At 36.7% G+C, this 21,094-nt stretch overlaps 1 protein-coding gene and 1 pseudogene across 2 annotated transcripts in view; one reads left to right on the plus strand and one right to left on the minus strand.

Moving 5' to 3' along the window:
• LOC105544577 (dachshund homolog 2) overlaps positions 1-21,094 on the plus strand; it is a 311,959-nt gene that overhangs the window by 260,231 nt on the left and 30,634 nt on the right. The gene's annotated exons all lie outside the window — the stretch shown is intronic.
• On the minus strand, positions 14,480-14,940 carry LOC105544569 (annotated as a pseudogene).

Raw genomic sequence — 21,094 nt, forward strand, 5'->3', positions numbered from 1 at the left:
GTTGATGGGTGCAGCACAGCAACATGGCACAAGTATACATATGTAACAAACCTGCACGTTATGCACATGTACCCTAGAACTTAAAGTATAATAATAAAAAATAAATAAATTTTAAAAAATCAAAAATAACAGATGCTGGTGAAGCTGCAGAGAAAAGGGAACACTTATACACTGCTGGTGGGAATTTAAACTAGTTTAGCCATTGTGGAAAGCAGTTTGGTGATTTCTCAAAGAACTTAAAACAGAATTACGATTCAACCCAACAATCTCATCATTGGGTATATGCCCAAAGGACTATAAATCAGTCTATCATAAAGACACATAAGTACATATGTTCCTTGCAGCACTTTCACAATAGCAACGACATGGAATCGACCGAAATGCTCATCAGTGCTAGCTTGGATAAGGAATATGTAGTAAATACATAGCAGGGAATACTTCGCAGCCACAAAAGTAATGAGATCATATTCTTTATAGCAACATGGATGGAACTGGAGGCCATTATCCTAAGCAAACTAATTCAGGAACATAAAACCAAATGCTGCATGTTCTCACTAATAAGTTGGAGTTAAACATTGAATACACAAGGACACAAAGAAGGGAACAGCAGACACCAGTGCCTACTAGAGGGTGGAGGTGGAGGTTGGGAAGAGAGAGATGATAAAAAAACTGCATATCTGGTACTAACCTTATCAACTGGGGGTGAAATAATCTGTACTTCAAACCCCCATGACATGCAATTTACCTGTATACCAAACCTGCACCTGTACCCCTGAACCTAAAATAAAAGGTTTTCAAAAATAAAAAAGTCTCTAGAAGGAGAATTTAGGTAAGGGAGATGATCATGTAAATTTTGAGGTACTTGTAAGACATCTACTGAAGATGTTGAGTAAGCAGTGAAATATACAGTCTGAAATCTAGGAGACAGGTACATGCTGGAGGTATAAAATTTGGAATAATAAGCCTATAGATAGCATTTAAAGTCATGAAATTGGACAGAATCACCAAAGGAGTGATTAAAAAAGAAAAGAAGCCCAAGGATTTAGCCCTCTGACATTCCAGTGTAGGCTTGACAGATGAAGAGAAACTTCTGAAGGAAACTGTGGAGGAGGAGTAAATGATGTAGGAAGAAAACTAAGAGAAAATGATGCCCTGGAATTCAAATTAAGGAAATATTTTAAGGAGTATATGATCAATTGTGTCAAAAGCTATTGAGAAGTCAAGTAAGATTGGGACTGAGAGTTGACCATTGCACTTACAAATATGTATAATTGGCCACCTTCATAAGAATGGGATCTTTGGACAGATGGGACAAAAGCTTAATTGAAGTAAGTTCACAAGACAGTCAAGTAAGTATAGGCAACTCTTTCTGGGAGTTTTGCTACAAAATGTAAGAAAAGGAGTGGTGTGGTAGTCGGGCAGCATATGGTCAAGGAAAACCATTTTTAATATGTGAAAATCTTAGGACCATAATTCATCAAGTCAGCAGGACCACAGGTAGAATTGTAGAGATGAAGTTTGAAAAATGGAGGATTCTAAAGGCATTACTTCCTATATGCTACATATATGCCATGTATGCTTCATTTATGCTTCCTCAAATTACAATTCAAAGAATATTCTTCTCATAAGTTTCAACAAAAAGACAAGCTAAGAAAACTAGCTCTCAAACATGGTCAGAAACAAGATTCGATGATTCCTATCTCAGAATTCGACAATCCTATCACAAGAAGAAACTCTCTATAGGAATATACAGGGATCTATAACATTATACGTGAGAAGCCATGAAGACAAGAAATTGGAATACTGCTCCTTTCTTCTACAATACTAAATATAGACCATAGTGACCCCCTAACACCACCCCCACTATATATACTCTGAAGAAAGGTTGGAGACAGAAGGCAGGGTAGAAGACAGTCAGATAGATAACCATTTTCAGTGGTGTGACAGAATTGAAATAAACAAAATATGCATCTTGGCACTATTTCCTCTCCCTTCAAACTGGAGCACTGAGAGCAGTACCAGAAGTTTTTGCAATATTAAGTAGTAGAGTGGAGATGCACATGCACTTATTACTTAAAGAGCAACCTGCTGCCCATTAGATTATCAGTGCTTGTTAATGATTATATCACAGTTGATACCTGCAACCTGCAGAGTCCAAGCCACAAGCCATATGCCTTTGTGTCATGGTTATCATCACAGTAAGGAGACAGCCAAACTATTACTCTAAGTGATGAATAAGAAAGTGGATAGAAACAGCATGTTCAAATTGGTCTGATGAAAATTCTTACTGATATTGTCATAAAAGATAAAGAAAATGGTAGCTTCTCAAACATTCACAGCAGTGTTGGTTTAATTATTTACAAAGTACTTATAAATAATTCTACATAACATTTTTCTGTTAAGATTTTATGTGCCAATTCCAGTATGATATTTTGGCTGCTGGATTGGGAAAATATTTCTAATTTAATGAACAGGAGCCATGAACAAATTTAAGATTACTGCAGTAAAAAACATTTTCCTCCAAAAATAATTTTGTTCGTCATCATTGCTGATATAGTTTGGCTGTCCCCACCCAAATCTCATCTTCAATCCCCATGTATTGTGGGAGTGACCCGGTGGGAGGTAATTGAGTCATCAGGGCAGGTCTATATAATGCTTTTCTTATGATAGAGAATAAGTCTCATGAGATCTGATGGTTTTGTAAGAGGGAGTCTCCCTGCACAAGTTCTCTCTTTGCCTCCTGCCATCCATGTAAGATGTGGCTTGCTCCTCCTTGCCTTCTGTCACTATGGTGGGGCCTCACCAGTCATGTGGAACTGTAAGTCCATTAAACCTCTTTATTTGGTAAATTGCCCGGTCTTGGGTATGTCCTTATCAGTAGCATGAAAACGGACTAATACAATTGCCTTTAAGGAGGGGTTGAAAAATAAATCTTTAAAAAAATAGCACCAACATTTAGTGACCACATAGAAGCATGTTTCTAGAGTTTTAAATGGAAAATAATAATTTTGTGCTGACACTTTTGAGTGAAAATTAAAAGATCTAGTTTACTCTCTCAGGGCTAGAAGATGAAACAGCACATCCAGGGGTGGTGACTCAGGCCTGTAATCCCAGCACTTTGGGAGACCAAGGAGGGTGGATCACCTGAGGCCAGGAGTTTGAGACAAGCCTGGCTAACATGGCGGAACCCTATCTCTACTAAAAAATAGAAAAAAAAAAAAAAAAATTAGCCAGGCGTGGTGGCGTGCACCTGTAATCCTAGCTACTCAGAAGGCTGAGGCAAAAGAGTCGCTTGAACCCGGAAGGTGGAGGTTGCAGTGAGCTGAGATCATGCCATTGCACTCCAGCCTGGGCAACAAGAGTGAAACTCAGTCTCCCCGAAAAAAAAAAAAAAAAAAAAGAAAGAAAGAAAGGAAAAGAAAATGAGTCAGCACTTATTTTACAGTGTGAAGTAAAGGTCGATGCACTGACCAGAATGTGAAACATAAATAGGGTTTTTTACTCCAAAGCACAACACTGTAATGCAACATGTTATTTTGTTAGCTGCAGAAAATCCATATGTATCTGAGCAACCTCAATTCTTTCCTCCCCCAAATAAATAATTGTACTGAGGGGCATAAGGCAGGGAGAGAGGAGATATCAAAGCAGGTTTTAGAGAAGAAGTGAAAATTTATTAAAAAGTGTTAGAGCAGGAGCGAAAGGAAGTAAAGTGCACTTGGAAGAGGGCCAAGTGGGCAACTTGAGAGATTCGAGTGCACTACTTGACCTATTGACTTGGGGTTTTATATGTTGGCATGCTTCCAGGGTCTGTGTCTTATTGTTCCCTTGAGGTGGGCTGTGTGCATAGGTAGTGGCCTGCTAGCACTTGGGAGAGGCCGCATGCGCAGTTTACTGAAGTTGTGAGCATGCTCACTTGAGATGTTTTTTTTCCTTATCAGTCGCGTATTCTTGTAGGAAGATTATATACCAGTTAAACTCTGCCATTTTGCTTGCCTCTTAGTGTACATGCTTAAGCCTACTCGCCCAGCTCCTGAGATCTCATTGGGAAGCGGCTGATCACCAGCTTCACGTGTTTTCTATCTACTGGGAGACTGACTTTCCTTGGTGCTAGCTGCAACCAATTATTATTTTAGAGAGACAGCTTAGCAACCACCTGACCACCACCTTATGGTTTCTTGACATTCTTGGTGGGGTGTGGGTCTCTTGTCTGTTCATTTCCACCTAACTACTCCAATTTGAGACCCCAGTGCATGCAATTGAATTTTCTTCTACATGTTGCATGTCTTTTCACAATCATTGGACTGCAATGATATGCAAAACATTATTTGTAATCATATCACTTTCTCACTTTTTCTTCTCCATGATGATTTCTTTTATTTTGACTGATAATACCTACACTTCAATCTAATGAGGATTTCCCCTTTCCCTTATTGTTACTGAATTGAGATTTTTCTCACACCAATGGCTTAATTGCAAAGTAGAGAGGAAAATAACTGCGCAGAAACTATCGGTCAGGAAACAAAACCTTATTTACATTCACATTACATAGAAGACACATTTAAGTCACTGGAAACTCACTTTAAGTTTCTTCTTTTTAACCTCCTTGATAAAACACCAACTTAAATTTAAAGTTGATTGGGGCTCTAAGAATATTTAGGAGTTATTTGTTTTAAATAGGCTGGCTCTACTCCTAAGGTACATCTAAGTACACTTTCTCCTGATTTGTCCTTAATTATGGGGTTAGCTTTCCAGTTTTTGAGAATTTCAAGAGGTATTCTTAAAATCCATATGTCTACATTTTAAGAGATTTTTTTCCCCCTCGGACAAATCTTTATTCTCAATTTATATTACTCTAGATCATTTTACTTTGAATGTAAAAATTGTGTAACCATGATTACTGATTCATGAAATAAGAACAAAGTTGTTATTTATTATTACAAATGGTTAAATTGTAGAGGCTTCTCTGTGGTTTCAGTAATGGAAAAGGACAGCAGCTCCCATGAGGTAATTTTAACTTCCTTGTGAAAGAAGGGAATCACCCTTGTCTCTGATGGAATTTTTGTGTGTCTTTCCAGCATCAGGTATTCAACCTTAGGTTAGATCTTTAAAGGATGATTGAGTATTTGGATAGTGTTTAGTTTGCATAGCTAACACAAATACTTTTACCCTAACTTTTAGGTTGCAACAACCTCTTGAAACCATTAAAACCCAAAAGATTACATCTGGTATCAATAGTTTAAAAAAAAAATTCCAAAAACAATAGATGGAGTCTATTTCAAATGCTCCATACAATTTATAAAACATATCCCTGTCTTTTAAGTATTTTCAGTGAAAATGTTCTAAATCATTGTGTTTATTCATAAGGTGTGAAAAGGAGTCTGACATCTTTTAAGCCCTAGATAACAGGATATAGCTCTCTCTTGGTTCTTCTAAATGAATTTGAACAAAGTATAAGATATGGCCATGTGCATAACACCGAAGGGAGATAAGACAAAATATAGTTAAATACTATACATTAGTGTGTAAATGCATTTTCTGTGTTTGGAGATGCTACAGCATAGAGGTAACATTTTTGCAAATAAAAGATGATTCCAGAAGGACTCATAAATCCGCCTTTTTGTCAAGGCAATAGAAATAGATGTCACCTATTTCCCAAATGATGCACATTTTGACAAAGGTAGAGGAATGGAATTAACCGAAGAAAAATTACAATGAATAATTGAATTTCTCAGTTGTAATTCAATTTTGGATAATACTTCAGTGCTATCGAAATTATTTTATTTTGCCTAGAAAAATATTTCACAAGCGTACTGTGTTTCTTGGTAGAAATGGAGAGAGTAGCTTTAAGTTTTATATGCCCTTGGCTATCATACACATGTATGCGCACACAGAGAGATTTGTCATTAAAATTGAATTGGACAATCAATTCAATCTGAAAAGATGTCAGCTCTGCAAGATAATTGATTTGGTTTCTTTTCGTTTGAATTTACTAAATGTTTTACACCCATATGATTCAACAATAAGGGTCAATATAGTTGTATGCATAAACACAGCTCAAGTTGTATACGGCTATGGCTAGTCTTTTTTTGAAAGTACAGCATTCAGTATTAAATCATATTTGTTGTACGTAATAAAGAACAAGTACCCAAGAGATTAGAATCCACAAATTTAAAATTCTGTTTTTCTAAATATTATAACTTGAATAGAATAAATCCACTTTACATTGTAAATACCATTGACTCTTGAACAATGCAGAGGTTGGGGCACGAACCACCACCCGCCTCCAGTCAAAAATTCACATATAACTCTTCTGTTTGTTTGTTTGTTTGTTTGTTAAGTGACAGTGTCTTGCTCTGTTGCCCAGGCTGCAGTACAGTGATGCAATCATATCTCACTGCCACCTCAACCTCCTGGGCTCAAGGAATCTTTCACCTTAGCCTCCCAAGTAGCTGATACTACAGATGTGCACCACTATGACTGGATAATTTAAAAAATGTAGAGACAGGGTCTTGCTATGTTACCGAGCCTGGTCTGGAACTCATGGCCAAAAGTGATCCTCCTGCCTCGGCCTCCCAAGGTGCTTGGATTACAGACATGAGCCACCATGCCTGGCCACATGTATAACTTTTGACTCTCCAAAACTTGAAACTACTAATAGCCTGCTGTTGACTGGAAACTTTATTGATAATGTAAATTGTCAATTTACACATATTGTATGTTACATGTATGATATACTGTATTCTTACAATACAGTAAGCTAGAAAAAAGAAAATCTTATCAAGCAAATTATAAGGAACAGAGGATATATTTTCTATTTATTAAATGGAAGTATATCATCATAAAGGTCTTCCACCTTACTGTCTCCATGCTGAGTAGGCTGAGAAGGAGGAAGAGGACTGGTTAGTCTTGTCTCAGGGGTGGCAGTGGTGAAAGAAAATTTGTGTAAGTGGACCCGCACAGTTCAAACCCATATTGTTCAAGGGTCAGCTGTAGTATGTTGTTACTAAGGACATAAAACAATTTGGTAATTAACTCTCAGAGAGTAAGAACCTAGTTCACACTAAGCATGGAACACTACTTAAAGAAATCATCTCCAGTAATGCTAGAAGAATCATACACTTCTTTCCCACTTATAGAAACCCATTCATTTTGAACTTAGGGAATATGGATTTGATAACCAGAGAATCAACGCCTCAAATCCTCTTCTAATTACTGACTTTCTGACCACTAGACATGTTTACAATATTGAACAATCCCACTTCAATCACATTCAACAGAATGAGTATTAACCTGTTGAGTGCTCTTTCCTTAAATTAAAGATCATGGGAAGTTTCTAGGAATTCAGTCTAGGAATCTATTTACCTTTAAGCTTTTTGTGTTGTAAACCTTAATATGTGCTCTCTAGGCAGCTCTAGCTTATTTCAAATGTTCATATGACTTTCGGTCATATGTAATTTAGAAAACAGGTACTTATTGAATGTCCACTCCGTATATAGCAAAATGATAGCTTCTGCAGAGGAAAAAGAATGAGTAGGTCATAGTCCCCATTCTCAAATAATTTAAGTCTAGAGATTTAAGACATTATCATGTGAACTTTTTTTTACTTTTATATTAAGTTCAGGGGTACAAGTAAAAGTTTGTTACATAGATAAACTTGTGTTATGGGGATTTGTTTTACAGATTATTTAATTACTGATAAAGCATATAAATAACATTTGAAGAACATATTTTAGTAGATAGTGTGAGATTCCATATGTGTGGTCAGAAAATTTACACTGTGTAGGATTTCAAAGTGAAAGATTTTTGTACTATACCTTTGCTTTCTTCAAAAGTGTGTACATTTTTGAGAGGCAGAGAGGAATGATTCGTGTTTAGGCTTCAATATTTTGGCAGGCATGTTACATGATTTTAAAAAGAGGCAGCTAGATAATAGGTGGAGGTTTTATATTTCATTATTATAACTTTATTCTTTTTGCAAAACAATTGGAAACTGCCAGTGAAATTTATTGATATGTAATATTTGTATATTTTATGCAAGATATGTGGCATTTTGTCACAAGCATAGAATGTGAAATGATCATGTCAGTGTATTTAGGATATTCATCGCCTCTAGCATTTGCCATTTCTATGTGTTGGGAACATTTCAAATGCTCTCTTCTAGCTATTTTGAAATACATAATATATTGTTGTTAACTATAGTCATCCTATTCTTCTATCAAACAGAACTTATTCTTTCTACTTAATTATATGATTGCACCCATTAAACAACCTCTTCATCTCCTTCCCCCAACACACGTACCTGTCCCAGCCTCTGATAACTGTCATCCTACTCTCTACCACCATAAGACAATTTTTAGCTCCCACATATGGGTGACAGCAAATAATACTTGTCTTTCAGTACCTAGCTTATTTCACTTAACTTAAAGACCTCCTGCTCCATCTATGTTGCTGCAAATGACAGGATTTCATTCTATTTTATGATCAAGTAGTATTCTATTGTGTATATATACCACATTTTCTTTATCCATTCATCCCTTGATGGACACTTAGGTTTATTCCATACCTTTGCTTTTGTGAATAATGCTACAAAACCATGCAAGTTCTGATATTCCTTTGATATACTGATTTCTTTTCCTTTAGAAAAATATCCAGTAGTAGGACTCTTGGATCATATGGTAGTTCTATTTTTAGTTTTTCAAGAAATATCCATTCTGTTTTTCATAGTGATTGTACTAATTTACATTTCTACCAACTTTGTATCAGTTCCCTTTTCTCCAGATCTTGTCCAGCACCTGTTAGTTTTTTTCTTTTTAACAATAACAATTCTAAGATGAGATCTCATTGGGGATTTAACTTGCATTTTCCTGATAATTAGTATGTGGAGTCTTTTTTATCTACCTGTTGGCCATTTGTATGTCTTCTTTTGAGACGTGTCTATTCATGTCCTTTGCCCACTTTATAATGGGATTATTAGGTTTTTGGTTTTGTGGTTTTTTTTTTTTTTTTTTTTTTTTTTTTTTTTTTTTTTTTTTTGCTATTGAGTTGTTTGAGTTCCTTGTATATTCTGAACGTTAGACCCTTGTGGGATGAATAGTTTTCAAATATTTTCTCCCATTCAATGGGTGTAGTGTGTCTTTACTCTGTGGATTGTTTGCTAGTACATTCTGAAGAAAGGTACTGGTTAATAAAATAGATTATTGAGATACATATAAGAGAATACACTCTTTGGGATGAAGGAAGGATGTAGGAAGTGCCATTTTACTCTATCTTGAAGGGTAGGGAGAGAATATACACACATCACGCACGGTTCCCATTCAAAAACATAAATAAAATTTCTGAGGACTGACTAGAAGGCAAAGTGTAATAGCAAGAAAGAGCATAAAAACAAAAACAAATATTTCCAAATTTCAATTCCAAAAATTCTGAATTTATCATTAAACTGTTTTTGCTTCTAATTTAAACTCTAATGTTCTCTACTTTGAGGGCTTTTTTTTCTACTCTGGCTCATTCAAAACTTACACAAACACATAAAGCACATTGAGCATGTAACATGTCATTTTTATTTGCCAAATTATAGTCATCGAACGATACCTTGTACAGAAAGAGTAAAACCTACGCCAAAGTGAAAATGTATTTCCTGGATTCATTTTGGAAAACATGGTAACACTGCAAGTTGGAAGCCTGATTATTCATTGTCATACTAGCACACAAAGTGCATTGTACTTAAATCTCTTTTTAAATTTCAAAAGCAAGACATGTAAAAATAAAAGAAATTTAAAGAATGTGAGCTTTGGTATATAAGATCTATTCTCACTCTTAAAATTATTGAAACAGGTGCTATGGGAAGCCATTGCCTTTATAAGCCTTTTAAGATATTTACAACAAAACATTTCCCTGTGATTGAATTTTTCCAAGTACTAAAATACCATGGAGAAATATGTTCACCACCAGTTTTATGGCTCCCTAGATGCATTCTCTATAAACCTTGTATCTGCTTGGACACAAACAGTATTGCAAAAAGACACCATGTCATTTGAACAGGGTATACAGCTTTGAAAGCGTATGCCACAGTACTAATGGGAATGTCAGTATTATTATGAATAATACAGTTTTAAGACCATTCTTTTATTACGGTAGACCTAAGTAATTGTTCTTATTTTATATCTTAATTTTAGTAGGAGTATTTTATATCTGTGGAGATACTACCACTATTGTGTTACAGTTTTTGGCCTTGGTGCTGATATGGGATATAACATTTGTGAAGTCTGAGCACGGAAAAAACATAATGGTAAAATTTTCCTTTACAACCTGTATTATTCCATTGAAAAGCAAATAAGAAATAATTACCTGGTACCTGAAAATGCAACCCCTATATGCTTCAAAAGTTTGGGTTGACAAGGTTTGAAAAACTACAAGGTATCAATAATAGAATTTTGCTAACCAGTGAGTCAATTTTCTAGGCAAATGGGGGACGATAACACATGTTGTAAGTATCCAGATGAGAAAGTATCTTCTGGAAACTTGTAGCAGTGGCAATAAAGCAATACACATCAGTGTTCAAACTTGAATAGCATATTGTATTGCTTTTCACCCTCATAATTTTTTTAAATACACCAACTGTCAGAGACAGTGGTAGGTAAGGTTAGATGGTTACATGGATTATTAGTAAATTCTGCCGAGAAATTGTGCTATTGATGGTGGTTGAGAATCACAGGCTGACTATGATGCACTTCATCATCTGTTAATATAGGCATTTTAACTAGAGATAGGATAGAATGTCTTGTCATTTGCCAAGAAGATGAAGTAATTTCAATGCCGTGTTAAAAATACAGTATTTAGCCATTCACACTGGAAAAATGCCTAATGGGAAATGAAAAATGGAGGGGAGGTGACAATGTACACAGAGGCGGTGAGCAAAGTGATCTTCCGTAGTGATCAAATAGAATCAAGAAAGTTAAAATCTCAAAGTGATGTGAATAGATATAGCTGTTCAGGTGATGGAAGCATGTTCTTTTGTTTGTTTGTTTGGTTGGTTGGTTGGTTGGTTTTGTTTGTTTTTGTTCGTTTGTTTTGAGATGGAATCTTCACTCTGTCGCCCAGGCTGGAGTACAGTGGCACAATCTCTGTTCACGCAAGCTCCGCCTCCCCGGTTCACACCATTCTCCTGCCTCAGCCTCCCGAGTAACTAGGACTACAGGCGCACGCCACCACGCCCGGCTAATTTTTTGTATTTTTAGTAGAGACGGGGTTTCACCATGTTAGCCAGGATAGTGTGGATCTCCTGATCTCGTGATCCACCCGCTTCGGCCTCCCAAAGTGCTGGAATTACAGGCATGAGCCACCACACTCAGCCGCATGTTCCTTAAGGTTATCCAAAGCAAACATAAAGGCAGATTCAGGACAAATGCAGAAATGATTAACATATGATACTGTGTCCAGAATTTATTACTTCTGGTGGATTCTTGGTCTCGCTGACTTCAAGAATGAAGCCACACTCACAGTGAGTGTTACAGTTCTTAAAGATGATGTGCCCGGAGTTTGTTCCTTCAGATGTTCATATGTGTCTGGAGTTTCTTCTTTCTGGTGGGTTCGTGGTCTCGCTGACTTCAGGAGTGAAGTTGCAGACTTTTGCAGTGAGTGTTACAGCTCATAAAGGGAGTGTGGACCCAAAGAGTGAGCATCAGCAAGATTTATTGTGAAGAGTGAAAGAACAAAGCTTCCACAGCGTGGAAGGGGACCTGAGCGGGTTGTCACTGCTGGCTCGCGGCCTGCTTTTATTCCCTTATTTGGCCCCACCTACATCCTGCTGATTAGTCCATTTTACAGAGTGCTGATTGGTCCGTTTTTATAGCACGCTGATTGGTGTGTTTGCAAACCTTTAGCGAGACACAGAGCGCTGATTGATGCGTTTTTACAGAGTGCTGATTGGTGCGTTTACAATCCTTTAGCTAGACACAGAGTGGTGATTGGTGTGTTTACAATCCTTTAGCTGGACAGAAAAGTTCTCCAAGTCCCCACTCGACCCAGGAAGTTCAGCTGGCTTCACCTCTCAATACCAAACTGAAAATAATTTCATGGGACTCAAATGTTATAAAGTTGATTTTAAAGCACTTTATCCAAATAAGTGACTCACAAAAATATGCCAATTTCATAGAATTGGAATTTAGGGCAGAAATTTTGGGTGTTTTGTTTAAATCTGATTACAACATATTGGTAATGAAAGATTTTACATATTAATTTTATCTTTATTTTCCTTTCTTCATGTTCCAGAATTTCTCTGGTTATTGAGTTCATAATATTTACACATTCATAAAAACAGAAAATGTTAAACAACTGCATTTAATACTAATCATTGAATTTTGTAGGGCTTCATGTCAAGTAAATCTTAAAAATATTTTTCCTCCTAAAGAAGTATCATTGGCTCTGAGTACAGTAGTCCCATCTTATTTGTGGGGGATACGTTCCACGACCCCTGGTAGATGCCTGCAACAGTGAAGTGTACTGAACCCTACACATATTGTTTTTTTTTTCTATACATGCATACCTGTGTTAAAGTTTAATTTATAAATAAGGCATAGTAAAAAATTGACAACAATAACTGATAGAAACATAGAACAACTATACCAATATACTGTGTAAACATTATGTGAATGTGGTCTCTCTTGCTCTCAAAACATTTTATTGTACTGTACTCCCCTGTTGTCTGATTGTCATTTACTAGGAGTAACAGAAATCTTTGGAAAATGAAATCACAGATAAGGGGCGACTATTGCGTGTATAAGGATAGAATCCAATTGGGAAAGAAAAGAGGAGAAAATCATAGTGATCTAAAATGTCACTGGAAGTTGAGAACTGACTATGTTTCTCTTTACATTTCAAGTTTTGACAGATTTTAAGATGTTTAATAAATATTTATTTTACATACATAAGTATATATATAATATATATTTATATTTGCAGGCTAATAAAACCATCAAACTCTTACTGTCTGCATAAACCCGGCCTCAGCATAGACATAATTTTATATTCAGTAAACACTTAAGATTCTTCTTTCAAACTAAAGTTCTTATGATAGAAAAATGAGAAAAAAATTCTCAAGTACTAGGGCTATTAGCAAAAGTGAAACATGTCTGTAGTGTCTTTGCTTCAACATTTGCCATTCCATATGGATCTGTAAATATTTGTAACAACAGTAAGTAATTTTCATGGCACATGTATACATATGTAACAAACCTGCACGTTGTGCGCATGTACTCTAGAACTTAAAGTATAATAATAATAATAATAGTAATAATAAAGAAATGTTAACATTAATAAAATAAGGTCGAATTTGCCAGGAAAAATTAAGATAGATTTTTTATATTGTCTTTTTTTCATTTAAATATTTATTGAACTAAAGCAGAACAAATGAACTAAAGTCTGTTTTAACCTGTAGATATAAAACAGCAACTTCAAATATTCAGAGGGGTGTCACACACTGAATGAAAGACTCATTTAGTATTTCTGCAAAGGGCAGAACTTGACCCAGAGGATAAATACAAGCAATCAGTAGGCCATTGGATAGTTGTACAAAGTGTATCACATATCTTAATTGCTTCTTTCTCCATATAATGCGTTCCACACTTATCTTTTCCCATCTTATAAAAGGAGATAATACAACTTAATACTTCTCATGAATATCTTAAATGAGTCACATTTCCATGCAAGCCCTCCACTGCCACCAATAGATGTACTCACAGCATTGGAAAACATCTAAAGTTAGCAAACTGGTTTAGTATAAAAATGGTTTATTTGTTTCTCAGACATATTTCTGTATTTTTACATCAGTGGCTCTCAGAATTTGGGGAGAAAAGAGAGCATAGTCTCCAAAGAGGGTAAATCATAATCCCTAGCAATACAGATACTGCCCTCAAACTCCAAATAAATCATTACAACTATCCAACAATGGTACAGATGAGAGTGCGGTGTGTGCTGGGGCCTCTGCGCAGACAAGAGATAGTTGACAACAACTGTTCCACAAGAAACAGGAAATCTTATTGCACAAGTCACTAAAAAACAAGCTAACTGCTGTAGCAATGAGAGACTCCATCCAGACTGTTAAGTATTACAAAATGAGAACTGTTTCAACAACTATTCAACATAATGTTTAAGAACAAAATGTACATACAACATTGTACTTTATATGTGTATTTTATCACATGGTAAGGAATGCTGAGGTGCTTCATCTATGCAACAAATTGAAAATTAAAACTTTACATTTCTATATTTGTCAATATACAGGATTCTGAAGGTGGATCTTAAACTCAGGGTGATAAATCAGTTATCAAGGAAAACCACATAACCCGTCCGTCTGGATAACTGCTATTCACTGGAGATTGGGTGAACTGGAATTCACTCTGGCAAGGGAATAAACTTGTTAAAAGAAACATCTGGGGCCCTTGCAGTTGGCTTTCTGGGCATAACCATTCTTATGGTGGGGTCAGCTTGCCATTCTTGTTTTAATGTACTTTTCACAGACTCTTCTACAGGACGTCCAATAAAGGCTGCAAAATCATCAGCCATTATTGAGATATATGCTTGAAAGGGCAAGGCAAAGGCTCATCTCCTTGTTGTATCTCTAAGTGCTTCCATAATTGACTGGAACATCTTAGGCTACTGGTAAGCATTGAGGGTTGTATACATCCCAAGGAAATCTCTATGCCAGAATTTTTTTCCTACTGAGCAAATTCTCCCAAGTTCAGAATTTGCAGATTTTATAGCAGGTGGTATTCTTTACCAAAGATATCTTGGGTTATTCTTGTCGTTATGGAGCAAATAAAAAGCTAGAAGCTGACCATACACTGGGGGTGCAGCAGTTCCTGCAAAAGCCTGGAACTCTTGGCTCTGATCCAACAACTTTCTGAAACGGAAGTCATTTTCCTTCATCGTTGCCACTGGCATCTTCCCAGCCTGTCTTGCGGCCACACCTTCCCAACATCCAGACCCCAAACTGTCCCCCTTTTCCTATATGCTTAGTAGAAAGTACAGTTATCTTACACTTGCATGTCTCCATGGGAATAAATTTACAACTTAAAATTGAGTGGAAAATGCGACTCGGTGGCTGACAAGATGGTCGAATAGGAACAGCTCCTGTCTGCAGCTCCAAGGGAGATCAATGCAGAAGGCAGGTGATTTCTGCATTTCCAACTGAGGTACCCAGCTCAAATCATTGGGACTGGTTAGACGGTGGGTGCTGCCCATGAAGGGAGAGCCAAAGCAGGGTGGGGCGTCAATTCAGACTACTCAGGTAGTTTGAAGACTTCAGGCTCAAACTACCTTAGAAATAATCTGAGAGAGTTCAGTTACAGAATTACAAGTTTATTCTTTTGTCTGGTTATTAGGAAGACAAAATACAATGCTATAATACCTTAATTCATTCTTGATACACTACGTAAATTCTTCACTCAATACCAGAGTAAATTTTTTTGAAGAATTTATTGGGTGAATCCCGGAATCAATGTATATTCAGTGCACTTCTTTTTCTTGAACATTCCAGATCTCGAAGGCTGGCATAGCTTCAGATGTAGCTCATCTTTTTCAGGGCCAACTATGTGCTCAGTACCATGCTAAGTGTTTTGCATTTTAATTTTTTCCTTCAAACTTCCTACACACACTGAGGTAGATCTTTATATTCTACATATAGAGTCATTGTGTAGCATCCCAACACACAGAGATATTCAGTAATGTTTACCATGCTATAAGAAGAAGGCAGACTCATAGGAAATAAGTTTAAATCAGAAAGGGACGTATCAGATGATTAACCATTGTATAATCATTTACATTCAACTGCATGACACATTTTTGAAAGGTTTCTAATTAATTGAAATTTTTTTGAAAATATTACTCTTTCTCTAGTAGTTATTAGAGAAAATCACTACCACACTCTTCAATTTACACCACTTTGATGTATACCACAATATAATGCACAACTAGGTACTCAAAAGTGTTTCTGATAAAATTCATTAAGTTGAGAATATTGAAATAGAAGAAAGTAAAGTTGAATCAGTCCCCACAAACTAGAAATGAAGATGAAGAAGAGGCAGCATTAAAACACAAAACAAAATGGCACATTAATGTGTTCTAGTGCTGGCATTTACCTATCCTTGCCTCTTTGGATATAGATTATGAATTATTTTATTATTTTTTATCAAAAAAAGAGTGTCCATAAGATGGTATGAATTTTTCATAGCGATAGACAGCATCTAAAACTAGGATTGTGCTTTTTGTAAAGGTTGTTAAATTAAGCATTACGAATAGATACCAACTTCTTTGATAAAACTTAAGAAATTTTCAGGCGAGAAGCAACAGCTTTGTTTGTTTGTTTTTTGAGATGGAGTCTCACTCTGTTTCCCATCCTGGAGTGCTGTGGTGTGATATCGACACACTGCAACCTTCGCTGTCCGGGTTCAAGCGATTCTCCTGCCTCAGCTTCCCGAGTAGCTGGGGTTACAGGCACCTGCCACCATGCCTGGATAATTTTTGTATTTTTATTAGAAATGGGGCTTCACCATGTTGGCCAGACTGGTCTTGAACTCCTGACCTCAAGTGATCTGCCCACCTCAGTCTCCCAAAGTGCTGGGATTACAGGCTTGAGCCACGGTGCCTGGCCGCAACAGTTTTTATTATCTTAATGTCTATGTTACACAGGATAAGAAAAAAAAAATGTGAAAATTGCAGTGCTTTGCCTTATTAATTAAATATGTATTTTAAATAAAATTCAACTTTCTAAAATAAATAATTAGGGACATTTTGAGTTAGCTAGGTTTATAACGGTGTTGCAGTTGTGGTATCAAACTCATCTATTAGGAAAACCCTTAATTTTTTGTGTAAAACATGTGATGCCTCAGTGCCTCAATTTTTTTTTTTTTAAGTTTTTTCAGAGGCGGAGTCTCACTACATTGCCCAAGCTGGAGTGCAGTGGCTATTTGCAGGCATGATCATAATGCATTGCAGCCTCAAACTCCTGGGCTCAAGTGATCCTCCTACCTCAGCATCCTGAGTAGCTGGAACTACAGATTCGTGCCACTGTACCAAACCCAGTGCCTCCATATTTTAGCTAAGACTGAAATCTCAGTATATATTCTCAGTGATGTGGGGGTATGTGCACATACATGTGTGTATGCATGAGCAAGGGAAGGAGATGGCTAATGAAAACAGAATTGTCTATCACTAGTACTGTGGTAGCATGAAAATATGAATATGCATAGATTACAAACAGGTATAATTGCACAGTTATGAGTGAGCATATTGATAAAAATGTCAAATCTGTGTAATTAAGGGCACGTTCCTTATGAAAGAGTTTACAGGAGGTGACAAACTGAATTCTTTGTTATATAGACTGTTTTCCCAAGTTTTACGTGGTAATGTCATTCTGATTTTGAATTATCTTTAATTTTTAATGTCAAACCTCTAAAATATATTCCTTATACCTTTCTTGGATGCAATTTAATTATAATCCATAGAATTCATTCTTGGAAAAATATTTTCCTTTTATTTATATAGACTCATTTTTTTACTATTTTGTTTCCTGAATCTATGCTACAAATTGGCCCCTCACGCATATTTTTCTGCAGTGTAAATTGATTTTCAGAACCTCTATATCTATAAAACTGACTGGTTGATATATGTCTTTAATTTTATTCAGTTTCTTGAAGCTTTGGCGATACATACTTAAAATTAGGTATCATTTTTGAAATGATTTTTTGAAATGTGAAAAATAACTAGTTAAAAAATATATTGTGATAGGAAATCATGTTATAATCTTGTAAATGTAGCAGAAAATAACCTTTATATAGCCCAGTTGTTTTTTGAATTGTGATTCCCACACCAGCAACTTTAGCATCAATCGGGCACTTACTAACAATTCAAATTGCCAGGTTTTACTCTATACCTACTGAGTAAGAAACTCTGGAAGCAAGGAATGTGTATTTAAAAGACTTTCAGTGCATTCTTATGCATGATAAAGTTTGAGAACTATGCTCTAAAGTGCTGGATGAATAACCTGCTCTCTTCTACCTTCCATTGACTCTCTCTACTCAGATAAGTTAACTAACCAAATATGAAAACAATGATTTTTAAATTTGGCACCTGAATTGCCAGGTCAGAACAGTAAATTTCCCTTCCTGATCTGTGCCAGGTTAAGAAAAGAAGTTTCTTTCTTGGTTGAAAAAAAAAAAAAAAAAAGACTGGATGTCTCCAGGCAGGGAAGCAAAGTGAGAAATCTGCTTTGCAGCCTCTTCAGCCAGCCAGATGCCTGAACCCCCAGTAAGACTAAAAGTAAACCTATGTTAGAATCCTGGGGAATATGGGCAACATGGCTGACTTGACACAGTCAGGTTGAAAGCTGCCACTGAGGGACCATGATGGCTGGCATACTCAGATTTCAGAGGGAAGGCACAAAGTCATTTTACAAATGAGCCGGAGTGACAAAACATTATCACCTGGAAGGGTCATCTAATTTATGGAAATGGGTGCCCTCCTCCTCCATCTATCCCAAATACATCACTTTAAAACAGCAACTTTCTTTCTACCATACCCATTCCCAATCCTGCCTCTTGTTTGCCAGTTTATGATGCAGAATGTTACAGTGTTACTCGGCACTGATAAAATGTTACTTTTTTTGTGCAGCCTTTTACACCGAGGTAGCCAGGCTGGTTTTCTGGAGAAGGGACTTGTACATACATGCCTGTGGTGCTTTTCGGTTGTTTATATCAGAAGTTGTTGTTTTTCTTTGCCGATTTTAGATCAAATTCTAGTTTCTTTCTGGACCCTCAGCAGTTTTGTATTTCTAGGCTCTATAAAATATATAGTTACTCCAAAAAAACCAGTCAGCTCTGCTTTATCTCTAATATATTAATAGATCATCTCAGAGATGATGGGAAACTGTGTGTGGGACAGAAAGCTTTATGTTTTAAATTTTTTTGCTCAGAGGACTATGCTATGTAGACAATTTCAATAAATTTACACTAGACATTCTGTGACAACTATACAAGCTATTTTTCAAAATTGTAAAATTTCAATTTGTCACAATACTTGTAGATTATAGTAATCATTTATTTTATTGGAAAGACTAAGAGTTGACCAGAAACTCTTTACCTCTATCCCCATTCTTCCTTCATTCTACCACATATTTGTAAATAAATAAATAGATTATATATTCATGTACAATCTTGTCTTTTTGAATAAAAAATAAATAGTGGAATCAATTTGATGATTAGAAATCTTACAGGGCTTTAAGATTACCAGTCTACATATCCAATTCATTGCATAGGTTATAGATAGACACATAATAGTGACTATTCTAGATATTGAGGAGACAGTAGTGAGCAAATAAAAATCAGACAAAAGTCACTGTCCTCAAAAAGATTAAATTGTACTGGAATAAAATATTTAATAAAATAATAAATAATTATATTATACTGTATATTAAATGGTGCTAAATTTTACAGAACAAAAGAAATCATCTCAATGGGGGTAGAAATAGGGGTGCAGGTTGCAGTGTTAAATAGGATGGCCAGTATAGATTTCATGCAGGTAGCAATCTCAAATGAAATGCATAAAAACTCTAAAACACACCTTGTAAAGCATTTTGTTAGTTCTAAATCTTTATTTGACTTTTTTTTTCTTATTAAGCTTCTTACATTCTCTACAGTTTGAATATTGCTTATCTGGAATGCTTCAGACCAGACAGGTTTCCATTATTGGTCCATTCTTTCATTGCTATAATGAAACACCAGAAACTGAGTAATTTATAAAGCAAAGAGGTTTAATTGGATAACGGTTCTTCAGGCTGTACAGGAAATATGATACTGGCATCTGCTCAGCTTCTGAGGTGGCCTCAGGAAACTTTCAATCATGGAGGAAAGCAAAGGAGAAGCAAGCCTGTCTTGGCTCACATGTTTAAATAACCACATCTCATGAGAACTGACTCACTCACTATCATGAGAACAGCATCAGGAGATGGTGCTAGACCATTCATGAGAACTTTCTCTCAATGATCCAATCACCTCCCACCAGGCTGCATCTCCAACACTGGGGATGACAATTTGACATGAGATGTAAGTAAGGACACAGATCCAAACCATATCATTCTGCCCTGACCCCTGCCAAATCACATGCCCTTCTCACATTTCAAAATGAAATCATGCCTTCCCAACAGTACCCCAAAGTTTTAACTAATTCCATCAGTAACCTCAAAGTCTGCAGTCCAAAGTCTCATCTGAGACAAAGCTAATCCCTTCTGCCTATGACTCTACAAAACAAAAACAAGTTAGTTACTTCCAAAAAACAATGAGGGCATAGGCATTGGGTAAATACTCCCATTCCAAAAGGGAGAAATTGTCCAGAAGATATGGGCTACAGGCCCCATGCAAGTCTGAAACTTAGCAGTGCAGTCATTAAATCTTAAATCTCCAAAAGCATATCCTTTGACTTCATGTCTCAGATCAAGGGCATACTGGTACAAAAGATAGGTTCCCAAGGCCTTGGGCAGATCTGCCCCTGTGGCTTTGCAGGGTTCAACCCCCACAATTGCTCTCAAGGGCTAGTGTTGATTGTCTTGGCTTTTCCGGGTTCATAGTGCAGGCTGTTGGTAGATCTATAATTCTGGGGTCTGGAGGATGGTGGCCCTCTCTCACAGATACACTACTAGGCAGTGCCCCAGTGGGAACTCTGCGTGGGGGCTACAACTCCATATTCCCCTCTATTCTGCACTCATAGAGGTTCTCCATGAGGGCTCCACCCTTGCCATAGTCTTCTGCCGGGAGAACCAGGCTTTTCCATACATTCTCTAAAACTTAGGCACAGGCTCCCAAGCCTCAACTCTTGCACTCTGTGCTCCTGCAGGCTTAACACCACATGGAAGCGGCCAAGGCTTATGGCTTCTTCCTCTGAGGTATCAGTCCAAGCTGTACCTGGGTCCCTTTTAGCCATGGCTGAAGCTGGAATGGCTGGGATGCGGGGAGCAGTGTTCTGAGACTACACAGGGCTGTGTGGCCCTGGGCCTGGCCCATGAAATCATTTTTTCCCTCCTAGGCCTCAAGGCCTGAGATGGAAT

Source organism: Mandrillus leucophaeus, unplaced genomic scaffold (assembly GCF_000951045.1).
Source record: "Mandrillus leucophaeus isolate KB7577 unplaced genomic scaffold, Mleu.le_1.0 Scaffold1081, whole genome shotgun sequence".
Classification (NCBI taxonomy): Eukaryota; Metazoa; Chordata; class Mammalia; order Primates; family Cercopithecidae; genus Mandrillus; species Mandrillus leucophaeus.